General features: G+C 39.2%; 1 long non-coding RNA gene across 3 annotated transcripts in view; it reads left to right on the top strand.

Moving 5' to 3' along the window:
- The first annotated feature begins 384 nt into the window (after positions 1-384).
- LOC137481137 (uncharacterized) overlaps positions 385-12,097 on the top strand; it is a 115,032-nt gene continuing 103,319 nt past the window's right edge. Inside the window, exons 1-2 of one of the 3 annotated variants that reach the window (XR_011003336.1) lie at positions 385-643; positions 4,725-4,834. This is a non-coding gene — a long non-coding RNA (uncharacterized lncRNA). The remainder of the gene's footprint in view (positions 644-4,724; positions 4,835-12,097) is intronic. The other 2 variants (XR_011003335.1, XR_011003337.1) reach the window with 2 other exon arrangements.

Here is a 12,097-nt window from a genome sequence, read left to right on the forward strand (position 1 = left end):
TTATTGTGGCCAAAGGGTGGGACTGGCACTTGGTCTTGTTGAACCTGAAATGCCAACACTTGTTTTTGGCCTGAAATTTTGAACCTGAAATGCCACTGTCTGTGCACCCATGTCCCCCAGGCCCCCAGCTCCTGCCTCCCCAGGCACGTCACTGAGGTGCACGGGGCACCCACACAGCAAGCTGCTACCTGCCCTCAGGCACTAGTGGGTGTTCCTTCAGGGACATATTGCTGAGTGGTTAGAAATAGCACTGGTACCCATCTGCTCTGGTTTTGTGCTCCACTGCTGGGATTTGAAGCGCTAGTTGCTGTGTGAGTGACTCACAAAGTGCACCAACCCCAAGGCCCCAGCTGGGCACCACTCTTTGCAGGCAAATAAAAAGCTGAGTTGTGTTTAATTAGATGTTTGTCTCTTAAAGCTGGGCTAGGAGAGCAACAACTGAGCCCTTCCTCAGCCGTAGTCTCTTGGTTGTTACCCCTTTGTTAGGCAGGGGCTGCTGGAAGGCTCTAAGAGCTGTGGCAGGTGCGTGGCTAAGGGTGATGGCATGGGGTCTGTATGAGGGCAACTCCCAAAAACTGGCTTCTTGGTTTCTGTCTGGGTAAAGCCAGGCTGTGCCTCAGAGAGGATGCTCCCTGAGGAAGAGGTGAGCAAGGCTGAGGCTTGAGGAGAGGCTGCTGGGAACAGATTACTGGCCTGACATATGAGAGAGCACAGAAAAGGCCCTTTCAAAAGATTGTTGTGCCTGTGGCATAGAGATTTGAATAGGTCCCTTGCCTAAGGGGAACAGATCTGAGTGCCTGGAGGCTTCTTCCCTCTTTGTCTGTAGGGGTACCCTTCATCTTGACCCAGCCTGTGGTTGCACAATCCTGGGGCTGGACTGGGAAGTACTGTCTGCTGGTGGCTTCTCTGCTGCTTATTGGGCGGGTGTTTTTGGGCCCCAAATTCCGTCAATGTGTTTATTTGGCCTGTAATGATCTGGTTCAGTACATGATGGTTAATACCTGCCTCTGGGGTTGCAGGTGTGGCAGCAGTCAAGAGCTTCAAAATAAAACAGAGACTAGTTTTTGGAGGGAGAAAAAGAGTAGCAGGGCAGAGAATGGCTGGTGGAAAACAGTCCCAGGGACTGTAATTATTAGTCTGGTTCAGAGATGCACAGGAAGAAAGAAAAGCCCTTGTAAGGAGGGTATTTTTCTTTGGTGTTTTTGGAGGCTGCTTGTACAGCCTTTGGGAATTTCATGGTTTAACTTATGGAGCCAGTAAGGCTTCATGATTTGGTTTACCTGTGCATTACTTTACTTGGTTTCATCTTTTATTTTGGTAAGGCCAAATTCATCTAGTCTAAGAACTGTCTGCTGTGCATACATGGTTTGACTATTTTAGATTGTACTTGCTGACAGATTGATATGTTTCTAGAGAAGATTTTTTTTGTCATACAGGTTTTTCTTTTTAGTGAGCAGTCAAGTAGGAAGAAAAGTTAGGGGTGTGTGGAGGAGTGCTTCTTTGCCCTACAGCTCAGATCTGTTTCTTTAGGTGTTAAGCAGAATCAGCAGGACTGATATAAGCAGTATTTAACACATAAGGAATGTTTAGCATACCATAGCATTTATGTTTTCTTTGCATTAAAAAAAAAATCTAAAGCTCTAAGAAGGTGACTTGCTCAAACCAGTGGGGTGCCATTCTTATCTATGCCTATGGGGAGGAAGTTCACTGAAAGTATGATTCAGCCCAGACTTACCTGTCCTGGGAGCTGAGTGGCTTTGGAAGGCACTTGGCATCTTGAGGCCATGTTGGCAGCCAGGCCATGAGCCAGGGCTGCTGGACTGTGGGGGTGAGAGGCGAGCTCGGGGTACCCGCTGCAGCACGGGCCAAGGTTTAGAGGCAGTGTTTGCTACTTTCTTCTTCCCTGCCAAAACAGCCTTGTTACTACAGGCCTGGTTTATATCTTGCACTAGCAAACTGAGCAATAAATAATAAGAAAACTCCTCTGGGATGAAAATTACATTTTATTTTTAAGTGGAGCTAAAGAATCGTAAGCTGGGATGATTAGCTTTTTATTAAATTCAAATGCAGATGAAGAGCAAGGTGGTGTTTCTTCTTCCTGCACACTGCTTTTAGCATAGACTTGTGAGCTGTACTGACAGAACACATTAGATACACAGCTGGCCTTATCTCACATTTAAATTGCTTTCAAAATATCTTCAAATTGAAACTTCCCTTGGAGTCCAAAAATGTGTCCTCCCCTGCATCTTTTGGTATCACTTGCACATTCTTTGTTTTCTTTGTATGTCTTTTTCATTTTTAAAAATGTATTTATTCTTCTTTCAGATAAGAGCTTTTCATTTAGTTCTAATGTTGTTATTATCACACAGTGTGATAAAAAGCAGTAACTATATGAATGTTTGTTTCTAAATAGACTGCACATTTCTCAGCTCTTTGAGGTATTGTTTTAGCCTTACATTGGCACCAAAAGGGCCTATTCAAATTCAGTTATTGTTTCAGACCTTTTTTTTCATTCTTTATATAAAACAAATCTAAGTTCTTTTAAAAATGGAACATGTTATGATGCTTTCTTAGAAATAAAATAATATCATTCATGTTAATCACTGGAAAATTGGAACGACATCAATTTCATATTACTACAAATGAAATAACCCCTGTTCAGGCTTGTTTATGAAGTTATTTTATGTGTTCAATGTAGTCTGAACATGAAAATATGACTTGGCATCACTAACTCCTGCTTTATTTCTAAACAATCAGATTTAAATTTTAAAAAGGTGTGCTGTTTAAATACTGTTCACAAATGCAGTTACACTGCAGAAAAAATTGCTGAGCCTATGTGGCCATTCTTTGAAATGTTTTTGGTATCAGCTTTCATGAGATAAGGCAGTTAGTGTATCCTGCCCACCGACTGATTTCTGGACCTTTTTAGAAATGGAAAGCAAGCCAGTAAATAACAAAGAAAGGACATGAAATTTGCAGAGAAATTTAGGTCTCTGAAGAGCCTGTTAGGAAGTGGGCAGCTCTAAAGGGCACAACAGCCAGTGGCAGCCAGCTGTTCCCTCTCTGATCAGGGAGAGCACCCTGCCTGCCTCTCCCCGAGTTCTCCTGACCAAGGGGGCAGGCTGGAGCTTTTGGTATGGTCAGAACAACAGGTCTGGATTACTGTCCTGCCCGGGCGTGGTGATGAAAGCCAGGGCTGCCTGACAGTACCAGGAATGAGCTGCACACCTTGTTCCTTTTGCCATTTCCTGGCCCTGTTTTCTGCTGTCATTACATCTCTGTTTTTCCAATGCAGGCTCCTCCCAAATAAACAATCCACCCCTAATGACTTGTTCCACATTGGCCCCAGTTTTGCTACATCTGCGCTCAGATTCGGGTTACTTAGATAATCCCAGCCTTATGTGGTGTTACTGACATGGTTACCCTGAGGTGGTGACCTGGCATGACTTTAGTCCCTGGAATGTCCCTGGCAGTCCCTTCCAATTCTCTCTGCTGTCTGACAGTTTCTGCTCTAACTCCTCCTTAAGCACCTGTGGCACCCAGCCGCCCTCACAGCACTATCTGTAACTTTGGCACCCTCTCATAGTACTATTTGTAATTCCTAGTGAATTTTTTTAATGTCATGTCAGTAATTTCATACATTTTTTTCAGTTAACTGTATCTCATGCCAACACCGACTCCCTGGTCTGTCATTTGCCTGCAACCCCAACTGAGCATAACTGAGAGAAAATCAGAAAGTTACTTACTTTTTATCTAAGTGCTGGGCATGCTTTCCTTACAAAATTAAAGCAGACATCAGCAAGAAGGGGAACACTGGCAGGTGGTGGTAAACAAGCTAAAAAGCCTGCACTATGGGGATCTGTAAGGGAGAGCAGGGAGGGGGAGAGCTTAAGGGATTTTCCTTCTGAGTTAGCTAGACGAGTTTAGGAGTTCTGCATTTTTAAATGACAGGCTGTCAAGGAACTTGGGCTTTACTGGATGTTTTCCATCTGAATGGCATGCGGCAAATCCTTTTTTTTTTTTTTTTCTTGTAAATAGAGTGTTTTGAATTTGGATTTAGGTTTTGGAATTTTGGGATGTAGAGTTAGAGATCACAGAGTGACATGGACTGGGGGGAAAGTGATTTCATTTCTTCCTCACTGAGAGATTTGTGTGAGATGAACAGTGTTTGGTGTTATGTATAGACGTTTTTCAAGACTGGGAATGATTAGAAAAATATATCAATTAAATTTATTAACCTTATATTTTCCTAATAAACTCTTGGTCACAAACCTTCCTCTGTGAGACAGAACAAGATAAACTGAAAGTTTCAACACAGCTTGGCATACGGGGTCTGAGCTGAATTTATGAAGTACTAAGTTAGATTATCAGGCTGAATTTAGCAAGATGAAAAGCTTTTTTTCCTAAGCTCAGGAAAAAGCTCAAAAGGATTGTTATTTTATCCTGTAATAAGAGCTGGATGAGTAAAGAAAAAAGCATCTATGTATATAAAAAGCTAAAAAGTGTGTGCATGCATGTACACATTGAAAAGTTGACATTGCAAGGACCTTCCTTCTCCATTTGAATTGCAGCTGATTGGAACCCCTATTACTGATTTCCCTGGAAGCTTTATACTAGGCAATATTTGAGAACAGTCTGTGCATTTCTGTGTCTATGTCTTAAGCCTGGATAAGCATCAACACTACTATTTTATTCTAATCATAATTTTTTGTATTATTTGACAGGTTCACCTTGTGTAATTGTTTGGCTTGTCTGCTGTTTGTGACATGCTAAATCTGTACTTTGGGGGATTTTTATGGAATGCAGAGCTTATTGCAGCAGAAGTGTGACACAGGTATGCTATATAAATATCAATAGTGATAGAAGGTGTTGTGAAAATTAGTTTCTGTAAGAAATCAGTGTTTTGCCTTAAATAAAAAGGAGTGGTTTTTAAAGAAATTTTTCTTAATACCTTTTAAAGATCCTAACTTGAGACTTGAGAATGTTTGTGAGAAGTTTATTTCAAACCCACAGTTTGTATATTAAACCAGAAAAACCAAAGCATCTTTGCTGAAACATGATTTTGGAGAAAAAGTATAAAAATCAATGCTGAAAAAAAAAATCAGCTAGCCATGTTGCAATCTCTCTGTTATATAAGATCCTGAATGAAGTCCAGCTTCCTTCTTTTCCTAAGGTAAAGATCTCAGTGCTACTGTGATCATAGTAGACAAAAATGTTTTAAATAATGTTTGTGTTTGGAAAAAGTGTTTCAATTGATTAGGGGTAATAGTGCATGTAACAGCTGAGGTGTAAGGAGTGGCCTTGCTGTTTGTTTCTTTTAGTTACCATGGTTTGTAGTATAACTGTGTTATGCCTTAATCCACTACTTTATATGAGAATTTTCTTCTTTTCCATTGTGCAGAAAGTCCCTGAGTTGAAAGCCTGCAATCTTTTAATTTTACTGACAATTCAAGTTCACTTACACTCTAGGAACTGTTCACAAGCATTACTCTGAAGTCCTGCTGGTTGTGTGCACTTAACTCTGTGTGGAGTCAGAACAAAAGACATTGTTAAGATGAAGGCTACCTTTGTAAAAACACCTGCAAACCCACCATCTCTGCATGCAAACACAGATTTACACGGGTTTTGTATTTTCATGCTTAAAATTTGGATTCAGCTAAAGTTTGCATCTTTTGGAACTATCTCCTTTTAACAGTCTCTCCTCTTAGGGCCTGGTTTCTGTAATGGGTGGAAACATTCTCAGTGAAAAAAAGCATTCTGTCATTTACTACTTTGTATTATATCTGTTCTTTATAGGAAGGCCTGTTCTCAATAAAAGGAGAGTAACAAGGACATTTTCCTGTCACATAAATGTAAAGATCCTGTTGCTACACCTTTAGATGTATTTAAATTGTCCTGAAGTATGTTGCAGCTGGTACAGGTAAACCAGGCCCTCTAAAAGTAGGAGGAGAGGGGAATGGCTGTGAAGAGTGGTGGTAATGCTGGACAGACGGTACAAAGATTTAAGCCAGGATGAAAGAAACTGTTAGAGAAGGTGACTGGGGACAAACAGCAGTTGTTTAATGTTTACTTATTTTAAGAATGCTTTAGTAAAACCCCAAAACCAACAGTAATATGGCTTCTGCAGGTAATAAGCTGCCTCTGAAGGTCCACCTGCTGTACAACATACCTTTTGAGAAGAAAGGAGACAGCAAAGGTGCCTGTTATTTTAAGGCTGGGACATATGTCAACTGTAATGGAAGTATTCTGTAGAAACAGTTCACTGAATGACTTACTTATTATATAGAGGAAACCACAGCTGCTCAACAGCCTACCCATAAACCATCTTAAACAAAGCCAGCCCAGCTTTTGTCAGTCTTGTCCTTCAACAGGGTAAAGAGATTCCTGAAAGTTGTTACTGAATTCCAGTTGGTGATGAATTGTGACTCTTTCATCTAAGCTTTAAGCTTATATTTGTAATTTTATTATAGCTAAGAGTCAAATTATTAATAGACCAACACACTTATAGCCAGTGCTTAGGAAATGCATAAGGAATTTATTAGAAACTGCTGAATATCAGATTTCTACATTTCCATTTTCCATTGCACACCCTCTTCCCAGTTTACATTGTGTCGCAGATAAATTACTTTACACAAAATATTTCACTACAGTTATTTTTGTGAGTGCAAAGACTACAAAACAAATAACAAAGAATAATATTTCATCTTAAGTTATGAAGGTATCTGCATTTTCTCTTGTCCTTTATATAGCCAAAATTTTGATGTCTAGAGTTATGTGCTATTTTGGAGGAAGTGCATCTGATAAAAGTTTTATGTACAAGATAGATCTTTGTGCTTAGAAAAAATGCAGAGGATTGTCACATTTGAAGCTTTCTAACATGAAACGCTTTTACAAGCTGGAGCAGTATTTCTTGATTAGTTCAAGAATGTTGTTTAAGAGCTGTATATTAAAGGGCACATCTGTCCTTATAAGGAGATTTTTATGAGTTTGTTTAACCATGCACCAACACCTATTGCATTACTTGTTGTAGTTCTAAAGGTTACTTCATAACTTTAGTTTCAGACTTGTTCCAGTTGATCTGACTTTTACCATTGATTTCAGCGTAAGTGCAAGTCTGGAGCTTTACCCAGTGTGAGTCTGCTCTTTTCCAATTTGAAACATGTTTGAATAACAAGTTAAAATCAGAATAGTATTTTTATCTGTCACTGAACTAATAATGTGGACAGTGTATCTGAAAGTGATATTTTTGCCTTTCAGCTACCATCAATCTCTTTAGCCTGCAAGAATAATACAGAACTTAGGGGAGAGAAATATTAAAATTGACTTGCAGATCCTTTCTTGTATTAAAAGCAGGAATTGTCTATTCATACATCTGCTGCCTTTGTACTCTGTGAAAATGTGAAAAATAACTGTTAGTTTGTTATCATCATTGTACTCCTCTTGAATAATGACTCATTTCTGACTTCTTCTGAGAGGTCTGGGAAGGGGGAAAGGTGAAGAAATAAAATCTCTTCCTGTGTTACTTAATTTTTTTTTAAATTCAAAGTGGGGAAAAAAGGCCTGAAGAAAAAATAATGTAAGGGTTTGTGAGAAACAGTAATACCTAAGGTATTCAAAGATAGCTCTCCTGACTTGGTCATAGGGTTCACATATAAGACTGGGAGTTTTAAGATCATCTAATCAAACTTCCCCAAAAATAGAGGTCAGACTGCCTTGTTCTCAGCTAAGATTATTTGTGATATGAACTTGTTATTCTAAAGACTTTGCCCCAGTGATGCATTTTGGTTAATGCTTCTAATAGGGCACAGTAATTATCCCTTTCATGATCTAAATGCAGCATCTCCAGCTAAAATCTGTTTTGCAAAGTAATCAGGAAACAAGAAGAGTCCAGAGAAAAGGGTACTGTGATGGGAATCTGACTTTTTTTTGTGTGTGTGTGTATTCAATTTCCCCACCTTTTAAATGTCATTTAAATAATCTCTATTATGTTGGGCATGCAACTTAGCATATCAGACAAGTATTGAAGATTTGTCTGTAAGGAATGAAGGAATTTAGGAATTTGGCATTTGTTGCCTGTGAAAAAAATTCCAAGAGAAACTACACAAATGCTTTGTTGCACTTTGTTTATCCCTGTGTGGCCAGGGAAGTTCCTGCAGCCAGGCTGTGCCTGAGCTCTGTTGAACTGGAGGTGGCAGTCACTGACAAAATACTTCTTAGCTAGAGGTCTGGGGCTTGAGAAACCCCGGCTTTTCTCAAGGCCACAGCTCTTCCTGGAATGCTTTCCAGCCCTCTCTGATTAAAGCTGGGAACAGTTCTTTAAGGCCGTGTGCCAAACGATAGCTGTCATCAGGGTGTGCTTTGTGCTAGCAGCTCCCTCTAGGAAAAGTCTGTGGTTAAGGACTTTAAACTCGTTTCTCTTGCAACTTATTTGCTTTTTTCCTGCATCCCGGAAATTTTCCATGTGGCAGCGAAGCAGAGGTGGACTGGATCTGTGATAAGGATTGTGGCTATTCCTGGTGCTGTGCAAATGCAGTGTTGAAAGCAGTGCCTTGCTAAAGTCTTCCTGTTCTGCCTTGCTTGCCAGAGAAGCAGGCACCCTAGAAGAACAATTACAGAGGTTCACCTTGAGTATCTTCAGATAAATTTGAACTTTGAAATCTTCTATCTGGAAAGAAATTAGTCCCCCTCAAGTAAGATGAAATGGGCATGCTTAATTTCCGGTTAAAATTGAAACATGCAATTTTCAGAACATTTTTGTTCCTTTCTCATTTTTATCAGCAAATCTTGAAGAAAAAAATGAAAGAGAGAAAAGCCTGGTGTTTAAAATGTGGCAATTTTCCAAACCCTAAGTAATGTCATTGGTGACTTAAAAATATATATATACACTCTGTGTGTCTGTGACAGTTGAGGATGCAGCTGACCTGAGCTGAATTCAGTTACCTTAAGGTTATGAATTTCCTTATGTCCTGTGTGTTACTTGTCCCTCTTAATTGTCTCCTTTCATTGAAGGAATGATTTTTCGTGGGGAGCTGGGCCCGTGTGTCCCCTGCTCGCTCCGGAGCCCCCGCTCCGCCGCTCTCGCCGCTCGAGGGAGCTCTTGCTCGGGAAATGACTCCGGTCCCACCTGAATCTGCCTCTACCGTGCCCACGCCTAAAATCCTGCTTAACCCCCCTCAAACTTCACTTTATCACACTAAACGCTTTACATTAAAATTACTCATCTTAAATTTTAGGTTAGGATAGAAGTATCAGGAATTGTTTCCATAGTAACTTGAAAATAGATGCTTAGAAACACAATCTACTAAACTGAAAGTAAATTAAATTTAGAATAATTTTGGTAATGGGACATCTGTAAATTTAATAAACTGTCAATTTCAGCAAAATCTGGTCTGTATTTCCTGTTCAAATAGCTCTTGCAGTTGGTTATATTTTGCTATGGGGGAAACCAATTTGAATACAATCCAGTGTTTCCAGTTTGGACCTGGTAACAGAAATAATAGTGAGAAGAATAAGGTCACGCTTTCAAAAAGAAAGGAAAATAATACATTTTGAAACCTATAGGTAACAACAAAAAAGGGGAAAAAAGATTTGTAAATGGCAAACAAACTGAAAGCAGAGGATGACTTATGTTTGCGATAGATCTTGCAGTAACAGGGCAGTGTAGGCAAGTGCTGTGTCATGGAGAGGGGCAGGCATGGCCACTTTTCTGTTTCATTTCAGCCAGCCTCTCGTGAGTGCAGCCACCTCTCATGAGTGTCTCAGGATCATAGACAGATCAGGATCTTGGAACGTGCCGTGTTGTCTTTCAGAAGAGATCAAGCTTTGTTTGTTAAGTGAATTCTCTACTTCCTGATCTTTCACTTTTGAGGAAACAAGAGGGAAAATTCACTCCTTTAATAAGTTTAGAGATTATTTCCTAGGTACCTAAGTTATGACAAGGTTTCTATCTCCTTGATCTTTTTAACGTTACTACAGTGATTTTTTTGGTGAAATAGTTAATTAGAAAATAATTCTGAACTTAAACAGTCAAAATTAAATTTTCTGTTTTCCTACAGATTGCTAAGAGTTAGTGAAGACAACCTTTTCCTTTCTGCAAGTCTTTAAATTGTGAATGAATGTTTTTTGGAGCCTTCAGCTTGACTCAGAAAATGAAACTAAAGAAATAAATGGTAGACAGGAAGCCTTTGCCTGGTATCCAAGAAACACACATTTGGCAATAATCCTGGAGCTTCTGATTAGAAGCTGAAAGGGAAAACTTCATTATTTAAAGTACAGAAGAAACTCAGAGAAGCTTTTTCTGTAGTATTCTTGATTGTAGGAAGGTAGTCTGTCATTTAACAGAGATAAAACACTCTGCTGCTAGATCACTGGATGGCAGAAACCAGAGAGTGCAAAGTAAAAGTCTAAGGACAAAACAGGGTGATGCAAATTGTTAAATTTTAGGGTGTGTTTTGTGTGTGTGTACATTTTAAGAAAGGGACGTAGTAACAATAACAATAATATTTTAAAATACCCTGTAGAAACCATATTGCTTATTTCTGATTAATAATGTCAGCATATTTAAGGTAGCCTCCTGAGTGAGTTATGCATATATAGTTCACTATATAATATATATATATATGTATGTTCACTATATAATGTATGTATATGTAATAGTAATTTGTTGTGAAAATTTTTATTTCTAGGCAAGTAGGTTAGCATCACCTCAGGTATAATTTCAAGGGATTTCAGGTTTCAGGGCAGACTTTTAAAAATACATCCTTTTAAGAGGCTCAGCTTTACTCTTTCATAATTTATAACCTATATAACAATTAAGCTAAGATTTGTGGCTTTTTACTTTGGTATTCCAGCACAGAACTGGTGTTGTAGTGGTGCAGACTGGTTTCCTAACTACATTCATTGAATAGGGGAGAAGAGCTTTTTTGAACTGCTTGTGGGAAAACGGTCTGTGTGTTGCCAAGAGGTTGTTGCCTTATTAAGCTTTAAAACACTTTGGCTTATATAGAGGGAAAAATCTGAAACCTTGGGGCTTTTAATTCATTCAGTTCTATTGGCTAAACCCAGGAACAATCACAATTTATCAAACAAGCTGATCTAGCTCAGGTAATAAAATTACAGTTCATGGTTCTGACATACTGACAATTAAGGGAGCAGCTGACTTTGGCTGAGTTTATATATTGATAATTTCGGGGCTGAGATGCCCTGGTAGGGTAAGGTCTCACAACAATAAATACTCAGTTTCCAGCTGGAGAAGTGAGTAATGAGCCCAGCTGCCCTCCAGCGTTGCTGCAGCTCACAAACACTCTACCTTCAACATTGCCTGTTCCTGTCAAGTGTGGGAACATGTGGGCAATAACAGCTCAGTGCTCCTGACAGGAAACATCTTGGCTAATGCCCTGTGAGAGCCAAGCACTGCCATAACAGGGGGAGAAGGAGAGTTCAGTGCTGGTTCTGAGCTGACACGGGGCACAGAGCCTGCCTACAACAAAGCAGCAAGATGAGCTAAATCAAATCATAGTTTCCTCCTACTGTTGCCAGAGCTGTATCCAAAGAAGTGTGATACAGCTAGAGATCAATAGAGGAGGGAGTCATCCCTTACAAAATGGTTTAGACATCCTTTGGAAAAAGAATATTCTGTATTAATCCTGAGAGACAAGTATTGGGTATAAAACAGAAATAACTACATAAGTATTGAGGATCTTTTTTCTATTCTATAGTATGTGCATGAAGTCTTCCAAAGTTAGAGAGCATGCTCAGAGAGTGCCTGTATGTGTTTTTTTGTTTTGTAAATTAGGATTTTAATCCTAGCATCTCCCGTTCTCCTGAACAATTAAAGTAAGCTGCTTAGATTTATGAACTAAGATTACAAACACTTCTACATAAGTAGTAAATAACTTGTTTTTCAGAACAACCAGGTTTACTTTACTCTCCACTCTGACCCAATATCACCGTCGATAGTAATAGCAAGATTTACATAATGTGTATTTTTTCTGTCTTAATATACTCCAATTTTCCTTCCAGTACAAATAAATCTAATAATTTATACTCTCTAACCTGTATACTGCTAATATAAATTTATACTAACACTGTTCAGGTA

The sequence above is a fragment of the Anomalospiza imberbis genome, chromosome 12 (assembly GCF_031753505.1).
Source record: "Anomalospiza imberbis isolate Cuckoo-Finch-1a 21T00152 chromosome 12, ASM3175350v1, whole genome shotgun sequence".
Taxonomy (NCBI): Eukaryota; Metazoa; Chordata; class Aves; order Passeriformes; family Viduidae; genus Anomalospiza; species Anomalospiza imberbis.